General features: G+C 46.5%; 1 pseudogene; it reads left to right on the top strand.

Annotated features, from left to right (window-relative positions):
- The first annotated feature begins 2,283 nt into the window (after nt 1-2,283).
- LOC128118750 (40S ribosomal protein SA-like) overlaps nt 2,284-22,143 on the top strand; it is a 33,336-nt pseudogene continuing 13,476 nt past the window's right edge.

Genomic DNA, 22,143 nt, shown 5'->3' with positions numbered 1-22,143 from the left:
TTGCCAAGCCACATATTTCTGTAATAAATATATGCTGGTATGACTAGGCTTTGAACAGGAAATATAAATGCAAGTAACTATGCCATCTATAAATACATATATCTAGATACATACATATATGTACATATATTATACATATAGAACAAGAAGGAGAAAGTAGGTTTCTTTTTTATTTGCTGAGGATAGAAATTCCATTAAACTCCAATCGTGATTGCTCATTAGTACCTGTAACCAGCCCAACACTTGTCAATTCAGTTCAAAACAGTTCAGTCATCCACCCTCAGGGTACAATGTAGATGTGTCTTAGCTCGTTAACCTATAACTTGAAGCACAATGGGTCCCCATTCCTTACACTAAGGAGCTTTTCTAGATCACAGGTAACCAAAACCTATTGTTTTCCATTCTGAACACTTAGCAGAACTTTGTAAATAATTAGCAGTAATTTGCCACAGCAAAAGCACAGGAAATTCCTCTGTCCGTATATGAATTCATCTGTTTTATTCTTTCAGGAAAGATGAAAGATGGCCGTGACTTGACAGTCTGTTTGCAAACAAAGCCCTTTAGAGATCTAGACAGTGGATAGTACCACACTTCTTATCATAGCCATTCCCTGGAACAAGGGATAAAGAATTTGTTCTATTTTCTCTATGATGGAGTAGTAACAGTACAGATAATGTTTTGGGAGTGCTCAAGATGGGCCAGGCGTCTTAGATAGGCAGTACCACATGGAGGAATCAAGACTGTACCAGGTCTCAGTGAGCTCAGGCAACAGCCTCATGGCATACATTCAAGGAAACAAGACTAGGGGTGAAGCAATTTACCACCACCACCCCAAAAAAATTAGGGGAGAGGAAAAGGAAGAAAAAGAAGGAAATCTTTACAAGGAATCAGCAGAGATGACTTCTCAATAAAACCAGAAGAAAGGCAGTAACATTTTGAGCAAGCAAAGTGGTCCTTTTACCCTTAGGGCTCATGTCACTTTAGTAGCAAGCTGTTCTTGAAGTCTCTGCTCTCCTGCCTAGGCATTTTTCATTTAAAAAAAAAGAAAGAAAGAAATCACCAAAATGTTCATATTCTTTTATCTACTTGCTGTCCTAAGACTAACACAAAATATGAAAAATATTTTAGGCACTCAGGTGTTTACATAAAAGAAAAATGAAAATAATCAAATGTCCACTTACAGGCCAAGCCATGAGCATATTGCTTAACAGGCTATCTCTCATAATATGAAAGACCCCCGAAGGTAGTCTTCCCTCTGGAGAGACCCTCGCCCAGAGATCACACCGAGACCACAAGTCAGATGCAAACAGCAAGAGGCTTTATTCTGGAACACGGGTACCCGGGGCGACACAGTCCCTCCAGAGGCTGAAGAGACTGGCGCGCCGACGACGGGCTGGAGTGGAGGGTTTTTATAGGGTCGGGCAGCAGAAGGGCGGGTACAGAAGCAAGAAGCATGTTTTACAGGGTTCTGATTGGACGACTCATATGAGGCCATGGTTTACAGGGTTCTGATTGGACGACTCATATGAGGCCATGGTTTACAGGGTTCTGATTGGACGACTCATATGAGGCCATGGTTTACAGGGTTCTGATTGGACGACTCATATGAGGCCAGGTTTACAGGGTTCTGATTGGGCGATTCATATGAGGCCAGGTTCAAACTCAGGACAGCTCGTGGTTTTTCCCCGAGCTCGACACGCCTGCTGACCTGGCCCCCATCCAGGGTACAAACTGTCCCTCCGACCCTCCAGTTCCCTGTTCTGGGGCCAGGTGGCCGACCGCAGACACCCCGCTCGTTCCTGCGCCCATGTCCTCCAACTGAACCCTCCCCGCACTCCTCAGGCCCTGCTCAAAATGGCGTCAGGCCAAGCAAGCATGCTGGGGCCCCTCAGCACCACCCCAGAAGAGTCCCGGGGTCCCGGCCTGCACCTCCCTGCAGGGCTCCCCAGTCCTCAGGCCGCGCCACCCCCACAGGGTCCCCAAGTCCCCAAACTGCGCCACCCCGGGGGCACCCAGGCCCCAGTCTGCACCGCCCGGAGGGTCCCCGGCCCTTGGCCTGCTCCACCACGCAGGGTCCCCGGCTCTCGGCCTGCTCCATCACTCAGGGCCCCGGGCGCCCGGGTCGCGGCCTGCACCACCCTCGCCGGCGGCGGCACCGGGCGCTGGCGCCGGGCAGCGGCGCCGATCGGGCTCGAGGACACGGCGGGCCCGGGCTGGGAGCCTGCGGTCTCCGCCCGCCGCGCTACGACACGGGGCCCGGGCGCGCGGGCCGCTGCGGGGCGCATGGCGGGCGCGGGCGGCTGGCGCGGGGACGGGGATGCGGCCCGGCCTGCGCTGCCCGCGGCTCCGCTCCTGGCGGCCTTTCAAATACACCAAACTGAATTTTATGGAAAAGGAAATTGCACAGGGAAGAGCGTTTATGATTGAACATTAAGGAAGGTAAACATAAGACAATATAGAATTTCAGTAGAGCGAAAAAGACTGGGGGGAGGGGGATGAGCTATAAAGACAATTCAGTGAAGAAACCATACTGCTCCTCTAGAGGCCCAGGGTTTAGCTCCCACTTACCATGTCAGAGGGCTCACAGCCACCTCTAACTCCAGTTCCAGGGGGCCTGACACCCTCTTCTGAACTCCAGGGGCACCTGCACTCACAGCGCCACAAGAGACATCCATGCACTCGCACACTCAAGTGCACACATGTACACATGACTACAAATAAAATCTTTTTATCTTATTTTATATTTATTTTATTTCTTCAGGAAAAAAAAACAAACAAACAAACCTGGGGAGGGCTACTGGTGAAGCCTGCCAGGTATGATCGTGGATGTATTTAGTGCCACTAAATGACACACTCAAAATGGAGAATACAGTGAAGTTTGCGTTCTATGTGATGTATGACAATAAAGCAACGAGATGATAGAAGTCTACAGGCAAAAAACAAAGACTGACGGCTGGAGAGATGATGGCTCAGCAGTTAAGAGCACTGGCTGCTCTTCCAGAGGACCCGGGTTCAATTCCCAGCACCTATGTGTCACAGGTCTCAACTGGAATACAGCGCCAAGTGATTTGACACCCTCACATAGACGTACATGCAGGCAAAACACCAATGCACGTAAAATAAAATCATTAGAAAAAAAAAAAGACTAAAAAACAGTCAACAGCAAAAACAATAAAACATAAACTTGAGAAGTAGCTCAGTGGTAGAACCGTCTTCCGGCATGTTCAAGGTTTCAACCACAGCACCATGGGGGGGCGGGGGGGGGAATACTATTAATTCAATTACCAGTTAATTTAGCTTAGTTAATTTTTATAGCTGTACTTTTTTTCTGAGGTATTCTTTGGCACAGGATTGGTTAGGGTATATGGAAGTGTTGGTTACTAAACTAAGTAACCAGCCAAGATTGGTTGCTGTTATTTGCTTCTTTCTGACCTGGAACTCACCTGTAGCAATCTTTCTACTGGAATTCCAGGTACGGGCCACTATTTGAACTATAAAGTGTCTTTTATTCTTGTGGATCTACCACCTATCAGTTCCAATCATGAACTTAGACCTGTTGGGTAAAAGTGGCCAAGGAACAAAAACACCCTGACCCTGATTTGACCCCGGGACTAGGGCCAAGGAAAAACACCTTTACCCTACAAGACCTGCATTTGGCCAAATGCTTCCAACAGAATCCCAGTTCTTTCAAATTTAAATGAGCATAACTGAAAAAGAAGCGCTGGAGAGCAGCATGTTTGTAGAACTCAGGATTGAGCAAAACTAAACAGGTTTCTTCACCATATGACCTTCTGCATGATTGCCAATTTGGAATTGGGTGCTGTGCAGCACCCGGGTGATAAGGGAGAGAACAGAGACTTCTCACAGTTTAAGACCCTGGAACTCTAACAGAGCAAGGTGTTAACCATCTTTGTGACAAACAGCTTAAGTAATCGCCCCCCCCCCCCCCCCACGCCCCTCCATGTACTCCTGGCTATCTTGGAACTCTTAAACTCAGAGATCGTCCTACCTCTGCCTCCTGAGTGCTGGATTCGATGTATGGTGCCACCACACCCTGCAAGTAATCAACTTAAAAACAAATTTCTTTTAAGGATTATTTTGGCTCAAGGCTTTAGTCTACAGTCATTTGGGCCTGTGGAGAGGCCGTAGAGTAGTGACGAAGTATATGGTAAAGAATGGTGTTCACTTCCTTGTAGCCAGGAAGTCATGGGTAAGAAGCAGCCAAGGCACCAACCATCCCCTTCAAGGACCTGATTTCCTCCCACGAAGCCTTCCTACCTCTGAAATGTTCTACTACCTCCCAGTGGTACCATAGACTGGAAACCAAGCCTTCTATTATATATAAGACTTTGGGGGCCATTCCAGATCTAGTCTAGGATGTCTCTCAAGACCATTGTTGTGGTTTGAATCGGAAACCCGCTCTACCATAGCATATTCTGAATGGCTTCCCAGATTGTGAGATGCTACTTTGGAGGCCATAGGGCCTTTAGGAGGTGTGGCTGGCAGATGCAAGTCACTAAGGTTTGGCCTTTGTAAACTACGCACACCCTTGGCCCCTGCCTACTTTCTCTGGTTTCCGTAAATTATTGCATGAAGAATCTCCACCACATACTCTGGGTGCCTTGAGCTACACATTTTCCCACTCTGATGGACACAAAGAACTCTTGAAACCAAGAGCAAAAATAAATCATTCTTCTTTGGTGTTGCTATGTCCAGTGATGTCTCACAGGGACCCAACAATAGCTGATACAGCCAGGGTTACAGGGAACAGAATTTGGAAAGCATTGCCTTGAATATATAATGTCACTGTAACCCAGGGTGTGTGAACTCGCCGCAATCCTCCTGCTTCTGCCACCCAAGTGCTGGGACAATGAGTCATGAGTCCCTACACCTGGTCAGTGGACTGTATTTTTTCAGAAAAACAAATGAAATACATATTTTTGTAGTGCTGTTGGTTTACATAGGTATAAGTAAATATACGGGCTTACATTATAATAGCTGCATATTGAATGTTACTTTCTTCCTCTTGTTCACTCAGCAAATCTGTACCCAGCAGACAAAATGTTTTATTCCTTTAGTGAACTGATCATGAGTGTACACACAGCAGGCACTTATAATCAATCAGGTAAAATTTCAGCTAGTTATAGGAAGTAGTTAGTTCTGCTTTTTCCTTCACAAAACATATTCCGTGTATACTCATCCATCTCAGTCTAAGCACGTGAGATAGGCAAGGCAGGTAGCAGTATTCCAACTACCTAGTTAAAAACAGCCTCAATGCAGAATTAAAATACTTGCCCAGGATTCTCTAGCGAGTAAACATGGGGCTGGGACTGTGAGTATGTTCTTTTGACTCTGCATCTCATTTTTCACCCCTGTTTCTCTGTCCTAAAATCTGATGCCAATTTATCAAGCGGAGCGTCTTGGGCTGGTAGGTGGAAAGAAGCTTCTATCACCCCCACCCCTTTGGAAAGAGAAAAAGAAACTGAAATCCTTGTAAGTTTTCCTCACAGTAAAGTTGTTACAAGAGTCTATGTGTTGTTGACGAACCTTTAACCCCACCCAGCACCAGGGGTGGATCTTTTGAGTTTGAAGCCAGCCTAGTCTACAGAGTGAGCTCCAGGACAGCCAAGGTTACACAGAGAAACGTTGTCTCCAAAAACAAACAAACAAACAAACAAAAAAAGAAAATTAAAAAGAAAACACTTTATGTGTTGTCAGCAGAGACCCAGGGGAACAAGGAGCTGGGGAATGTCTGAACTAGAAAGTGCTGGATGAAGCAGTTTCCTGAGGGAAAAATAAAGTGTTTGCTACCCCCTAGAGAGCTGTTGCCCGCACTGGGGTTGCTGCCTTGGACGGGACAGGAAAGCCCCTTGTCTCTCCAGGACCGCCATGGCCAGGCCTGTTACAACTTCAACCCCAACACCAGAGTGTCTAGGAAACCAGGCACTAAGGATGGCAAACTGCTTACCTCCATGGGGAAACTCTCATCTGTCTGCTTTCTCGGGCAGTTTTGGATCAAGTTACAGAAACACACTGCATTCAAACCCAGAGTTATTTTGTGAGCCCCTTGAACTCTTTAAAATATCCATCACTGGGGATTATTTCAGAAACACTAGTCAAGAAAATGCATGCTCCAAAGGTTTTATCAAGGGAGAGAAAAAAAAAAAAAACGCCAGCAGCTTGAGAGCTCAGAGTTGCCAAATTGGAAGAGCAATTTGCCTACAGCTGGATATAATTAACAAGCCTGGGTCAAAAAGGAAGCCAATCATAAAAGTGTGAATTGGATTGAGGTGGAGGAATGGGACAGGGACAGTAATTCCAGAGCTGGCATAGTCTCACTGGAGACAGCCTCTCCTTTTGAGAAAACAGCCCAGTGATGTTATGAAAGATTAAACTGGGGGTGGGGAGGGGGTGGCCTTACAATAACCTAGTACATGTTTGATAAATTATCTTTTCTGAATATTAAAAAGCACGCCTTGTTCCCTTCTTTTATACTATGGAGTATTTTCCATACCCTGCCACTGAAAATGTCTTTTGTTTTTCTAGATTAACTGGAGGGGGGAAACAGGCCTATCGATGAAAGAAATGGTTAAGATGACCCAAGTTCAGTTCTCAGCAACCACAAGTGTCTCCCAGCTGGCTGTACCCCCAGCTACAGCTCCCTCTCTGGCCCCTGCAAGCATCCACACTACCATTCACATACCTATACACACACACACACACACACACACACACACACACACACACACACACACACACACAAGAAATCTTTCAGAAGAGGCTTAAAACACCCCAGCTATTAGCATCCGCTTGAACACTGTTTGAATTCCATTGGTTTGAATACGCGTGTTATCCTGAGATGTTCATTATTTCAGAAAAACTAGAAAGGAGAGGATTCAAACTAATTAAATACATCATGCATTCAGTGATACATTTTGTGGGTTTAGGAGCCTCTATGCAAAGTTGCAGGCTGATGGGAATTAACAGAGCTGAGAAATTCTCTAATGATTCTTCTCCTCTCGCCTCCCACTTACTTCTGAAGGGGGCTAGGGGTTGACTTCACATATGGAACCCTGTGGATCTTGACGTCTTTCTTCTCTGCCTATTCTGGTCTTGAGACAGAATGAAATAGAAGTCTAAACACAAACTGTGATGCTTGCAGAGCTCTGGAGGATTTTCTAATCCTCCAAATGCTCTCCACAAAAATCCTCCCTTCACACGGCTGATGCTGCCACCGCCTTCATAACGGGGGAGTCTGACAGGAAAATGAACCATTGGAGCCTACACACAAACACAGGGGCTCATTTCCATGCAGAAGTCCTCTTTAACCAAGGCAAAGAATTCATTTTGTCATTTGCAAGCATTTATTAAGGGCACAGCACAGTGCTCGTTACCCTATGGGGAATACGGGAGAATTAGTGGTTTACATTTGAGATTAGCAGACAAAATAAATAAATAAATAAATAAATAGATAAGAGACAACAAGCTGCTTGAGGGAAGAGGAAGATAAATGAGTAACAGATGAATAGTATTTGTGGTGCTCGAGCTCAAACACACACACACACACACACACACACACACACACACACACACACACACACAAATATTCCACAGGGACATGTGAGTACATGCTTCCTCAAACTGTGAAGGAATAAAAAGTAAAGTACTAAGTCCCGTGACATGTGGGTGGTGGGAAAAAAATCTGAAAGGGTGACAATTTTTACCAAGCCCTTGGAGTAGGTGACACTTCCGGCAAGCAGGAATATATCATATCATATCATTTAATAATATAATATATGTGCCTTGGGTAAATTGTCTTTTTGGAACATGAATTTTTGAACAGGCTTCCTGGTAAGCTACTGACTTATTATGACTGACCAGAGTGTGTCTCTCTCATTATGATTTGTCCATCTTGGGGATGAATTCTTTTATTGAGGAATTTTGAAATTACTTGAAAAGCTTTGTTGGAAGAGGCATAAAATATATGAAAATATATAGTATATTTCTTAATACTATTAAATAATATGCATTTAGAGCATCACAACTGGCTTAAACTGAGTAAACCCAAGAAAGAGTCCTAAGAAATACCCACAGCCTGGGTGTTTAACACAGAGGCAGGTGGAGCTCTGTGAGTTTGAGGCCAGCCTGCTCTACATGGTAAGTTCTAGGGTAGTCAGAGCCATGTAGAGAAACCTGTCTTAAAAGAAAAATGAAAAATACCCACGGGAGCACAATAGATTATCAAAAATCATATGCTGTTTCTTTGGCACCATAATGAAATCATCAACTCGGAAACTCAACAATTAAAACTCATGGTCCACTAATCCAAACAGAGAGTCAGAGGTTGAAGTCAAACCGTGAGTTGGTCAAACTCTAGCATTATTATTTCTGTTTCTCCATGATGACCAGTGGCTATTGAACTACTTTGTGTAACTTTACAGAAAATTTGAGGAGGCTTCTTAATTAGGAAGGTAAATAACTCAAAATAGCTTCAGGAAGTCCCTGAAGCGGACCAGATTCACGAGGCCCTTCCCTGGCAGGGTAAACAATAAGAGTTACCCTATGGCCCCGAGTGTGATGGATGTTGGGGTGTTGCTGGGCAGACAGTTGTAAAATTGCACAGGCACAACCTCCCAGTGCAGAATGGGGACTGCCTTCCATTGTGAAATCTCATACTGGTTATGCAGGAACCAACACATATTGTATCAGAACATTCTATAGATGATCCTGAAAGACCCCCGCAGGTAGTCTTCCCTCTGGAGAGACCCTCGCCCAGAGATCACACCGAGACCACAAGTCAGATGCAAACAGCAAGAGGCTTTATTCCGGAACACGGGTACCCGGGGCGACACAGTCACTCCAGAAGCTCAGGAGGCTGGCGCGCGCACGGGCTGGAGTGGAGGGTTTTTATATGGTCGGGCAGCAGAAGGGCGGGTTTACAGGGTTCTGATTGGACGATTCATATGAGGCCATGGTTTACAGGGTTCTGATTGGACGATACATATGAGGCCATGGTTTACAGGTTTCTGATTGGACAATTCATATGAGGCCAGGTTCAAGCTCAGGACAGCTCGTGGTTTTTCCCCCCGAGCTCGACACGCCTGCTGACTTGGCTCTTATCTAGGGTACAAGTTGTTTTTCTGACCTTTTAGTTCCCTGTTCTGGGGCCAGGTGGCCGACCGCAGATACCCTGTTTGTTCCTGTGCCCATGTCCTCTAACTGAACTTTCCCCGTACTTTTCAGGCCTTGCTCAAAATGGCGTTAGGCTAAGCAAGTATTCTGGGGCCTTTCATTCCCCCATTTTCTTATCTCAGGGAATGGAATCCTCCATTCATGGGGAAGAATAGGGATGTGGCTCCATTTCCACCTGGTTGAGTCGTTGGTATTGTTGGGTCAATACCAAGGTCTGAACAGTAGAAACACGTTCCCTGATAAATTGGACAAGTCTGTTTAGGATACAGGGCCCGAGCGTCAGAAGGAGCAATAAAATCAGAAGGGGTCCCATAAGGGTGGAGGTGAGGGTGGTGAGCCAGGGGGACCTTCCGAACCATCCTTCAAACCATCCCTGCTGTTTTTCTAAGAGTTTTTGTCTTTGTTCTAATCTCTTTTTTAATTTAGCCATGCTATCTCTCACCACCCCAGTATGATCCGCATAGCAGCACATAACCCCCCCCCCCTTGCAGGAAGAGGAGGTCTAATCCCCTCCGGTTCTGCAGAACTACTTCAGACAGGGAGGTGAGTGACTTTTCCAAGGCACTCACGGATTCCTCCAGTACCTGGATGCATGGCAACCTGGAGTTGTCTGAACTGGTTGGTTTCCATGAGGGCAGTGGTACCTGTGCCTATTCCGGCGGTGACTCCTCCCATAGTTAGGAGGGGGAGGAAGAGGAGCCGCGGGCCAACCTTATTTTTAGGGGGTTTCGTGTGCGGCGCACTGTCCATGTTGACTTTCTGGATCCTGCTGGGTCGGGTTCCCTGGCAGCCTTCACATGAGAGGCGTGGACCCATGCAGCAATCCCGTCGACCTTGAGTGCAGTGGGGGTGGTCAGCAAGACAGTGTAGGGCCCCTTCCACCGTGGTTCCAGATCCTTGGTCTGGTGTCGTCGGACCCAAACGGAGTCCCCGATCTGGAAGGGGTGGGGCACCACCGGCTTGTCTAGCTGCTCCTGATAAGCCTTGGCCAGGGGCTTCCAGATCTCCCTCTGCACCAGTTGGAGGGCTTGAAGATGTGCCTCTAAAGTAGGGGTGGTGGCAAAAGATGAAATATCAGGATGGAGAAAGTCTACAACAGGAGGTGGGGCCCCGTACATGATCTCAAAAGGGGTTAGGCTGTGTGGGCCAGGAGTATTTCGGGCTCGGTAGAGAGCCAAGGGAAGTAGGAGCACCCAATCTCTAGTGCCAGTTGCAAGCGTTAATTTGGTTAAAGTCTCCTTGATTGTTCTATTAGCTCGTTCTACCTGTCCTAAGCTCTGGGGGAGGTATGCACAATGGAGTTTCCAATCAACCCCCAATAGTTTGGCCACCTTCTGACTTACCTGAGAGACGAAGGCAGGCCCATTATCCGACCCCAATATTTGAGGCATCCCATACCTGGGGAAGATTTCTTCCAACAGTTTCTTCTTCATCTTGTTTTTGCTCAAATGGGTCAATGCATGGAGGAATCTCAGCATGTATCGGGTATGGGAGGTTGGCATGACCATCCGGTCCCCTAGTATATATGCTTGTCTTCCTTGTTCCCAGTCCGCCCCCATTTTCTTTGCTAGCTCATGGTCTTCTGGGCTATAGGGCACGGGGTCTCTCTCAGGCTGTGGTTCTTGTATGGCCATCAACTGGCTGCTCCCTGCTGGCTGGGAAGCCACTGTTCGGGCAGTCAAATCCGCCAGCCGATTCCCTCTGGCTACCGCAGAGTCATCCTTTTGATGCCCTGGGCAGTGGACAATACTGAGTTGGAGCGGGAGGAACAGGGCCTTTAGGAGGTCTAGGATCTCTTTTTTGTTTTTGATTTCCTTACCCGCGGACGTCAGCAGGCCTCTCCGTCTGTAGATTTCCCCGTGGACATGCGCAGTGGCGAAGGCATATCTGCTGTCAGTATAAACTGTGAGCTTCTTACCTTCTGCCATCCGGAGAGCTTGGGTGAGCGCAATCAGTTCTGCACGCTGGGCCGATGTCCCGGGCGGGAGTGACGATGCCCATACCACTTCCGATTCGGTGGTTATAGCTGCCCCGGCTCTGCGTTCCCCCTCCTCCAGGAAACTGCTCCCATCTGTGTACCAGACAGATCAGGGCGGGTGCCATGTGCTTCAGCTAGAATCTGGAGGCAGTCATGCTCCTCGGAGGGGCTAGGCAGTGGCAGCAAGGTAACAGGGTTAAGGGAAACTGTCGGCCCAAAATTTACCCGGTCTGAGTCCAGTAGTAAGGCCTGATAGTAAGTCATTCTGGCGTTAGAAAGCCATCTGTCCGGTGGTTGTCGGACCAAGGCCTCCACTGTATGGGAGGCCAGCACAGTCAACGGCTGTCCCAGAGTCAGCTTCCCGGCATCCTTGAGTAATATGGCAATGGCTGCCACCATGCGGAGGCATGATGGCCATCCTGTAGCCACCGGGTCCAATTTCTTGGACAAGTACGCTACAGGTCTCCCCCAAGGTCTTTGCACCAGTACCCCTTTGGCAAAACCTGAGTTCTCATCCACAAACAGCTCAAAGGGCTTGGTTAGATCTGGCAGACCCAGAGCCAGGGCCTCGAGTAAGGCCTTCTTGATCTGTTGGAACGCTTTCTGATGCTTCTCCTCCCATTGGAACATGGCCCCTGGTTTAGTGAGGGGGTACAATGGGGCTGCCAGTTCGGCAAAGCCGGGAATCCAAAGGCGGCAGTACCCAGCCGTACCCAGGAACTCTCGAACTTGGCGGGGGTTCCGAGGAGGGGGGATGGAGATTATCGTCTCCTTCCTTGCCCTTGTTAACCATCTTTGCCCCCCGCTCAGGGTGTAGCCCAGGTAGGTAACCTTGTCTCGGCATATTTGAGCCTTTTTGGCTGAGGCTCTATAGCCCTTTTGTCCAAGTCTGGCCAGTAAGGCTCGAGTGCCCTCCAGGCACTCGGTTTGACTCCTGGCCGCCAGGAGTAGATCATCCACATACTGGAGCAGAGTCAGGGTTGGGTGTTCGACCCGGAATCCGGCCAGATCTGCATGTCTTGGGCTTGGGCCGGCGGGGTCCTTGTGGCTTAAGCACATTGATCTTTATCAAGGGGTGGCCTCCTTCGCTCTCCCGACCTATCTCCCTCTCTCCGCTGTCCCTGAGACACAACGGCGGCCAAAACCTTTTTCATCTCCCTATGCTGTTTCTTGTCCCTTTCCTCTTGTTTCTGCCATCTCCTTTCCTCGCGCTCCTCAGGAGTTTCTCTCTTATTGAACACTTTCTCTGCTTCCTTCAATGAGTCTGGCAAACCTAGCGCCTGTAAACCTTCCAGCCGCTGCAATTTGGTTCCGATATCTGAGCTAGACTGATAGATAAATGATAGGATGACACCTGGTGCTTGCCCTGGGTCTTCTGGATCATACGGAGTGTACATCCTATAAGCCTCCTTCAGCCTCTCTAAAAATGCAGCGGGTGTTTCTTCCTTTCCCTGTATCACATTCCTTACCTGAGCCAAATTGGTAGGCCTTCTGGCGGCCGCTCGGAGACCCGCTAAGAGCAACTGGCGATAGAGACGTAGATGCTCCCTACCTTCAGGTGTATTGAAGTCCCAGTCTGGGCGGGTCAAGGGAAAAGCTGCATCGATGATATTTGGGAGTTGGGTTGGCCTCCCGTCATCGCCCGGAACCTGCTTCCGGGCCTCCAGGAAAACTCTCTGCTTCTCCTCTACTGTTAAGAGGGTCTGCAGGAGCTGCTGACAGTCGTCCCAAGTCGGCCTGTGAGTCACTAGGATGGACTCAATTAGGCCGGTCAAGGCAACAGGATCCCTGGAGAAAGGGGGATTATGTTGTTTCCAATTATAGAGGTCTGAGGCTGAAAAGGGCCAGTACTGCAACTGACGATTCGGCCCCTCTCTGAGCGGGAAGGCCCTGGACTCATTAGGGGGGTCATCCCGGCGGCCGCGGAGGCGGCCGGCAATGGGGGACGGGGCTGCGTCCTCTTCTCCAGCCCCGTGGGTCCTGCGAGTCGAGGTGACTTCCGGATCTGCCACGGGCACGGCCGGGGACGCCGCCACCGGGGCGGCGGCTGGGGCCGCTTCGGCTGGCTCTCCAGGTGGTCCGGCTTGATATGGTGGTGGGTCCTCCGTCAGGAGATCTATAAGGGGGGTATGGGGGTCTGGGGGAAGGACTGGAGGCTTAGGAGTCTCCTTGTGAGGGAGCACGGGGTAAAGGGAGGAGTCCGGGTTGGGGGGCGCAGAAGGCCCAGAGACTGGAGGGGGCTGTGGAAGGAAAGGCTTAACCCATGGAAATGGGTTCTCGACCAGTGATCTCCAGATGGCGATATATGGGACCTGGTCGGGATGCCCATAAGGGCTAGGGGCAAAAACCTTACCCTCCACCTGCGAAATAAGAGAGAGGTTAAAAGATCCCTCTCGCGGCCAGCCGACATTCATCATGACCCATTCGGCCCCGCAGAAGGTGATCCATTTCTTCTTCCTGACAATGACACCTTCATTGTTTCCTCGGGCCTTAACATCGGACCAGTGGTCCATGGTTAGGCTCAGTGGGGTGGCGACAGCCTGTCCCATGGTGGTCTCTAAATAAAGAAGGGTTAGACACACAACGAGAAACAAACAGACAAGACAGACCACAGAATTTTTCGCTGCGCGGCTCCGGCGTAAAACCGAAAGCAAAAACTCAGATGGGGACGCGGAGTGTTTGAATTCTCCGTCCCCTGCCAGTACCACGTATCCTTCTGATGCGTGGGTGGCCCCGAAAAACCGTGCCCCAGAGGGGACTTCAGATACCCGTGGAACGTCTTCCAGGGTTTCGGTGGGCGAAGTCCGAGCTCGTCAGCTCCTTCAGCCCCCACCGACTCAGACCTGACTTAGGACGTCCGACGAAAACGAAAGACAAGTAAACAGACTGAGACAATACAGACAGACAGTGGCCGGCCAACTTACCTCCTGACGAGGCGGGGGTCTCCGATCCCGGACGAGCCCCCAAATGAAAGACCCCCGCAGGTAGTCTTCCCTCTGGAGAGACCCTCGCCCAGAGATCACACCGAGACCACAAGTCAGATGCAAACAGCAAGAGGCTTTATTCCGGAACACGGGTACCCGGGGCGACACAGTCACTCCAGAAGCTCAGGAGGCTGGCGCGCGCACGGGCTGGAGTGGAGGGTTTTTATATGGTCGGGCAGCAGAAGGGAGGGTTTACAGGGTTCTGATTGGACGATTCATATGAGGCCATGGTTTACAGGGTTCTGATTGGACGATACATATGAGGCCATGGTTTACAGGGTTCTGATTGGACGATACATATGAGGCCATGGTTTACAGGTTTCTGATTGGACAATTCATATGAGGCCAGGTTCAAGCTCAGGACAGCTTGTGGTTTTTCCCCCGAGCTCGACACGCCTGCTGACTTGGCTCTTATCTAGGGTACAAGTTGTTTTTCTGACCTTTTAGTTCCCTGTTCTGGGGCCAGGTGGCCGACCGCAGATACCCTGTTTGTTCCTGTGCCCATGTCCTCTAACTGAACTTTCCCCGTACTTTTCAGGCCTTGCTCAAAATGGCGTTAGGCTAAGCAAGTATGCTGGGGCCTTTCAATCCCATAAAGAAAAAAACGGAATTCACATCGACTAGTGTGCTTCATTGACAAATATGGTTTCAATAGAGGAGAGACTGTCATACAAACCACACCCCCAGGACCCAGAAAAGCCTATTCTGAACCAGGAGGACTCGTGGTCCACACTGTATCTTCAAACGACAGCAAAGGCTTTGAAGCAATTGAATGGGTGGGTCATTAGCTGAACGCTGAGGTTGAGGAATTTTCTGTCAACAAGAGAAAGCCTTAGGACAACCCATGGTAGTGGTGCTGTTGGAGAGGTGACTGTAAAAGTTGATGAACAGTGTCAGGTTCCCCGGGGCTTTCCAAGCTGACTCTGTGTGTGTGTGTGTGTGTGTGTGTGTGTACATATATATGTATATAACTATAACTATTTTATTTTAGGTACTTTTTTTAAAATGAGCTGTGGTAAGGCTGTATCACTTTTGAATAAAACAAAAGGATCTAAGACTTCTAAACCAAAAGAACCATCTGAGGTTAGTATGGCTTAAATGACTATGTTGGAGAGTTCTGGAATTTATATGAACAGTTAAAAGAGTATTATTATTATTATTATTATTATTATTATTATTATTTTAAGTACTTAAAAGAAGTTGATGTCTCCTTATGGTAGAATCTTAAAGCATTTCAGACAGGAACTCTGCCTGGCTATGGACCAGCCCAGAACAAAGCCCAGCACCCTCATGCAGAAGGTGGCCTTGCTGTTGTGAACTGGAAACTCCCCAGTGAGGAACTCACTTTAAAAGGAGAGACTGTGTCATTTCCAATGACATTAATTTGTATAAAATAACTTTCTCTGTTGAAAACTTCAGTGTTTGGATTGGCTACTTACATGATAATTTTTAGTGTGAAGATTAGCACTGAGGTATTATATGACTCTTAACAACAAAAATATTATTTTATTGTGTTAGAGTACTATATTGACATGCCAAAGTTTTGTGATGTAATAAAGACATTACCTTCCTTGGATTTGTATTTTGTGATGCTGTACTGAGAGCTAGTTATGTTAACTGGAAAAAAAAAAAAAGAAAAGAAAAGAAAGAAAAAGAAAAAAAGCTGTTACCCGAGTGTTACAGCACTATTAAGCAGAAATAATAAAACACTACATGTTTGTTCTGGAAAACAGAGAAGAAGGGCTTACAAGATGATGGCTTAGTGGGTTAAAAACACTTGTTGCCAAGCCTGAAGACCTGAGCTCAGTCCCTAGGACTCAAATAATGGAGGAAGAGAAGAGACTTCATAAGTTGTCCTCTGACCTCCACAGGTACGCACAGTCACACACACAAAATGCTTAAAAAAGAAACAAATGCAGGTTAAAAAAAAGAAAGAAAGAAAGAAAGGGAGGAAATGAAGACAGGGCTAAGAACAAAGAATGCAAGAAGCTTCTAGAAACTGGAAAAGCAAAGAGAAGTGATTCTCCTTTTGAGTCTACAAGTCAAATACGGACCTGTTGTTACCTCTCTGTACTGCAGCCTGTCAGCCATGATGGGACAGAGACAAAGCATCTTGCTGTGATCCCCAGAAGGAGTTCCCCTGGTCTTTTAGGGACCTCCACTCAGGCCAAATCATGGCTCATGGCTTTGACACTGAAAAGAATTTAAAGTAGCCAGTCTGTGAAGCAGAGTTAGGGATTCCATTAAGAATAAAGTAAGAGGCGAGAAATGCTCAGAAGAATGGCATACCCAAGGTGGGTTTATATTTCCCAAAGGAGGGTAGGGGGAAGATAAATGTAGCCAAGTGTAGATACGGGCTCATCAAAGGAGAGTAAGCATTAACTCTTTCAACATTGGCAATGTATGCAATTTTGGCAGCTCTGAATCTGCTTCTAAAAGGTTGCTAAGAAACCTTTTCCCCCTCCCTCCCTCCTCTCATGATGAATGAGGTAAGTAATGCCTTGGATGGAATCTAATCTGATAAGGGAAAATCAGGAGCCACTTCATTGCGCAAGTTGCTACTACGTACGCATCCTTTCCCTGTAAACTGAGTGTCTGGTGAGATTCCTAGAAAATTGCAGGTTTATGCCTGGAAAAGGGGGAAAGCCATAAGCAGTTGGTGATAGTTGGAATTCTTGCTTCTCTGCTGGTGAAAGGCTCCAACTTTATTCGAGGGTGGGGCCTCCTCCTTCTCTTCTGATGTCCCCCAGTTGTGTCTCAAATTTCTTCCTTGCCTCCAAACCCTTTTCAAAGGGAGAAGAGAATGAACTTGTGTATTTTTAAGTCACTGTGTCTGTAGCAATTTATAATAGCACTAGGAAGCTCATGCACCTGGACGGCCTCATTTGATCTAAACAGTAAACAAATTTCATAGATGAGAAAACTAATGCTCACACGCCTAAGTTAAGCAGTTTATTTAGGTGGTGGAGCTAAAGTACAAATCTATGCTCTCCAGTTCCCTGGTCTACCCCTGTAAACATAATACTGTTTCTAAGCACAAACTTTGATTCATGAGAATATACTGGGGTTAGGGATGAGGCTCTGTGCTAGACCAGCTGCCTAGCACGCACCAGACTCTGATATCAAGCCTCAGCACTGGAACAAATTTAAAAAAAAAAATTAATTGAATTACTACATGAAGGTGCACTGTGATCGCAAATTTGTACAATTTTACTGAATAGGGTTGCAATTTTCTGTGTAGTCACAGTTAATGCAATTTCTAAGATTTAAGTTCAACTCCTTTGCTACAAAGGCCAACGATTATATACTGATCTTGTACAGCTATTGTGCTGGTTAGTTTTTATGTCACTTGATAAAAGCTAGAGTCATTTAGGAAGAGGGAGTCTCAATTAAGAAAATTCCTCCAGCTGGGTGGTAGTGGTACACACCTTTAATCCACCCCGCTAAAAAACAAACAAAAAAGAAAAAGAAAAATCCTCCATAAGACTGGCCCACAGGCAAATTGGTTGAGCATTTTCTTCATTAAAGATTGATGTGGGAGGGCCCAACACACTGTGGGGAGTGCCAACTCTGGGCAGGTGGTCCTGAGTTGTATAAAAAAAAAAATCAGGTTGAACAAGATATGAGGAGCAAGCTAGTAAGCAGAGTTCCTCCAGGGCTTCTTTGCTTCCTGCCTTGCGTTCCTGTCTTGGCCTCCCTCAATGATGAACTATGACCTCTAAGCCAAATAAACCCTTTCCTCTCCAAGTTGCTTTTGGTGATGGCCTTCATCACAGCAATAGAAACTCTATGACAGTTGTATTATGTAGTCAGAGGAGCACATAAATTAGGACCTAACCTTGGTCAGGTTGGCTTGAAGACTAATCATCATGTATGATTGGTGTGTTTGCTGCCAAAACTATTCTTAGGTTGTCCCCTGTGGACTGTAAACTACTGAGAGCTGAGAGCAGAGCTTCCCAGTGTTCCACAAGGCTGTCATTCCACCTGCTTCCTTACGTCCTTAAGAGATTGTTGGTCATTGATACAGAAGGTCATTTCTTTAGGAATCAATCTTTCGCCTTGCATCAGGTGGTAGATACATCTCAGTTACTCAGGAGACTGAGGCAGTAGGATCACAGGTTCCAGTCCCACCTTGGTTACAGAGTCAGTTTGAAGACAATTGAGGCAACCTAGCTGCCTGTCTCAATACAAAATTTTAAAAGATGGAGGTTGGCTGGGTGTAGTCATCCCAGAACTCAGGAAGCTGAAGCAGGTTGATCTCTTCGAGGTCAAGGCCAGCCTGGTCTACATAATGAGTTCCAGGACAGCCAGAGCTACATAGTGAGACCCTGTCTCCAAAAACAACAACAAAAAGGCAGAGGCTGATGCTTGCGGTGTGTGTGGCTTAGTGGTAAAGTGTTTGTCCAACATGTGTGAGGCACATGGCTTAAACTCCAACACTGAATAATAATAGAAGAGCAGGTGTAGTCTCAGCGCTAGGGAGACTAAGGCTAGATAATCAGTGAGTCAAGGAATTTCAAACCAGCTTGACCTTTCTAGGTAGATCCTGTCTGAAAAAAAAACAAAAACAAAAACAAAAAAAACAATGCTTATAATAACCACAACACAAGGTTCGAAAAGCAGAACTCGTACAGCCATTGAAAGGTTTAAAATGCCATGCTGGGGCTGACTGGACAGAAGCTCAGTTGGGAAGGTGCTAGCTGTGTGCCAACCTGAGTTCAGATCCCCAGCACCCATGAAAAAGCTGGAGGCAGTAGTGGAGCATGTCTATAGTCCTAGTGTTTGGGATGCGGAGACAGGAGGTCACTCTTCAGTCAGTCAGTCCAGACATTTGGTCTGCTCCAGGGTAAAACACATGCAAACAAACACCCACACGTGTGCATGTACTCACATAGCATAGATCTCTCTTTCTCTCTCCCTCTCCCCCCTCCCCCACACAGAGGCATACATGCACGTACACGATCAACCCTGATGCTGTATGCCTACCTTTTCATTCTTACTCTATCTGTTGCTTATTTTATAGCTCTAACCTCGTTAATTCTTTGTATAGTCTTCATGAGTTTGATGAGATGTTTTCCTTGGGCATGGCAAACAGCAGTGGGCATCACTTATTTACACGGAGAGACACCCAAGGCTTATCGTTGTAACTCATCAGGTGGTGCTGTTATTGGAACCAGGCGAGCTGTGCATCTACTCGAAGACATCCAGGATAAAGTGAGGCAGCACATGAAGACATTGCAGGACCGATTGGGTCGCTTTTGATCTCAGCTTTGGGGTTTTCCCCCTCCCTCCTAACTGCCAGAAGCAAAAGCTGCATCTACACTTCTTCCTCCGAATTACCTTTAATGGGAAAATACTTTAGTAAACAAATCGTGATTGGGCAGGGGGTCCTGGGACCCAGGCTGTACTTGAGGGTGTCTGACGAAAACCTCTCTGCTGCCAGCTTGTCCCAGCTTGTCCTATGCAACTCAGTTTTGTAGATACAGTCTCTGTGGGCCTCACAGGAGCCAGCTACTATTTGGGATACTGCTTATTCAACAGGGAGCTGGCAGACAAAAACTATTAGTTTTCACATTTTAGTGGAGAGAGATGGACAATAACAAAAGAAGCAGAGCATATAGATGGTCCGGGAGGAACAGCTGTCTCCACAATATTGTAATATATGAAAGTGATCAGAAAAGGAGGCGTCTTATTGGACTTCACTTCCCCAAACCAAGACAAGCTTCGGTGTAATCATGTTTGCTCAAAAGTAAAATTGGGCTCAGTATAAGAAAAGAATGTATGGTGAATAGATTATATGCTTTTTCTTTTTAACTGTGGATATTTATATTTTGTGAATAATTGTGTAGCCATCTGGGTTTCCTTTTTTACTTTGGCTGCTAGGAAACTCAAGTCTAATTTTGCAGTTATAATAATTGGTTCAACTTATAAGTCTGTATTGTTTCAGATTGCATTTCCACTGATCTTATTTACAATTTTATCCTGAAATTCCTCTTACTTTGTTGGAATTTTGAGATACTTGTTTCAAGAGCTGTCTCCTTGGTCAGCTAGCAGAACTATCCCGGTAGGACAGATACATGATTCTTGTACATTCATAGAGCAAATCAAATGTTTCTATCTTCTTACTTCTTAAATCTTTTTGAAGAAAAATAGAACGTTAAGCTGGGGATGTAGCTCAGGGGACAAGGTGCTTTTATGAAGCCCTGGGTTCAAGTTCCAGCCCCACATAAACTGGGCAGAGGTGACACGTGCCTGTAATCCCAGCACTGAGTAGGTGGAGGCAGGAGGATCAGAACTTCAAGGCCAGCCTTATCTAAATAGTAAATTTGAGGGCAACCTGGGCTAAATGAATTTTTAAGTCATATCATGAGACATCAAAGTTTCACAATGGATCCGTGAGCATGGGTCATTAGCTGACTGTTAGATTTGGCTGGCTCAGCACTTGTCGTGGTAAAATGCAGGTGGCATGATTTCTCTATTGTGAACACTTCAATTAAAATGCCATCAAAAGTTATTCATCATTAAGTCACAGAATTATTCTCCCTTTACAGTTTTTATCTACTTCACCAATATTCTGAGAGTTATCACTGAATTTTGTCTAAGAGAAAGAAATTAAGGTGATTGACAGAGTCCTCTAAATGCTCACCAAAATCGTGGAGAAAAAGAAATCTGGGTACAGAATCTACAAATCATAGCGGATGCACATGTTTATGGAGACCAGGGAGGGTGCTTGGAATGCCTCTAAATGATTGCAACCTACCTCTTTATTAAAAAGCAATTATGCGGCTCTGAGTCAAAGATGTGATTTCTCAAAGAAAGATGACACCTGAGTTAAGTGAAGAGAGCCAGCACAGAGCTCTTTGTCCAGTGGCAGCCACGCAGTCGCTGATCAGCTTACCAAAGAGCCCACAGGAGCAGATTAATGACTTGGCGGTGGGATGAACCGAAAAGCTGTCCCTAACTACTCCGCTATAAATTGTAGCACCACTCTTTTCAGAACTCCCTGTTAACAATCACAGAAAATGCAAATGAACCTGAGTAGGGTCCTGCGACTTGTGGAGCATCCTGATCTCCCGTTCCCTTCTCTTAATTGTATACCCCCCGTTTCTCCATTCAGCTCAACGGCCAGTGACATCATTTTCTCTGGGTCATGCTTCAGAGCCTACTCAATATGGTACAATTCATCCCTGCATCTTCTCTCATATGTGTATATATATATATATATATATATATATATATATATATATATATGTAATGCTCTATGTGGAGGCACTGAGGATACGGTGAGAGTGATTTCCTCTCTCCAAGAGCATGTTACCACATAAGAGTAAGAGTCGGGGACAAGGAGAATGCCATGTGACAAGGATTAAATACAAAATCTACAGGCATGAGTGAGACACACATACCCTGCTGTGAAAACACAGATGCAGAAGCAATTAATTTCTGTCATTTGCAAGCAAGGGTAGGTGACAAATATCTTCACTCCGCGATTCTTCCATCTGTTTCTCTCACTTCTAATGGGGACCGTTTGGGATCTTGGTTTGTCAGGATTTGCTACTGAAATGTGGAGGGTGAAATTTATTCTGATGTCAACCCAGTAGATACTGTATGTAACTTAAAATAACGAAGGAGCCATTTAGTGACTGGTTTTCAATTGAGAATAACTGTCTTAGGTGGCTGCTACTACTTAAGGATGTGGGGCTCCCAATATCAGTGGGTTGCTGACATGTTTTCTCACTTCTCCCTTTATCCTACTTTCCAGCCTCTTCCCAGAATTCCCCAGTGTTCTGCTTTTCCTTCCTCAACAGTGCCTGAACTGGGCTGTCCTAGCTAATACAGACCAGTCTATGTATCGAGATAGCCCGTTACCTCTGTGTTATGAATTTAATAACACTTCCAAAATGCCACATTTCTATGAATCTTATATCCCTGTGACAGGAGAAGTTCTCTAAGTCATTTACCTCTCCATTAAAATTATTTCATCATATC

Source organism: Peromyscus californicus, unplaced genomic scaffold (assembly GCF_007827085.1).
Source record: "Peromyscus californicus insignis strain IS unplaced genomic scaffold, ASM782708v3 Scaffold_22__1_contigs__length_63687245, whole genome shotgun sequence".
In the NCBI taxonomy this organism is placed as follows: Eukaryota; Metazoa; Chordata; class Mammalia; order Rodentia; family Cricetidae; genus Peromyscus; species Peromyscus californicus.
Note: the sequence above shows the minus strand (reverse complement) of the source record. Positions and strands in the feature narration are given on the sequence as shown.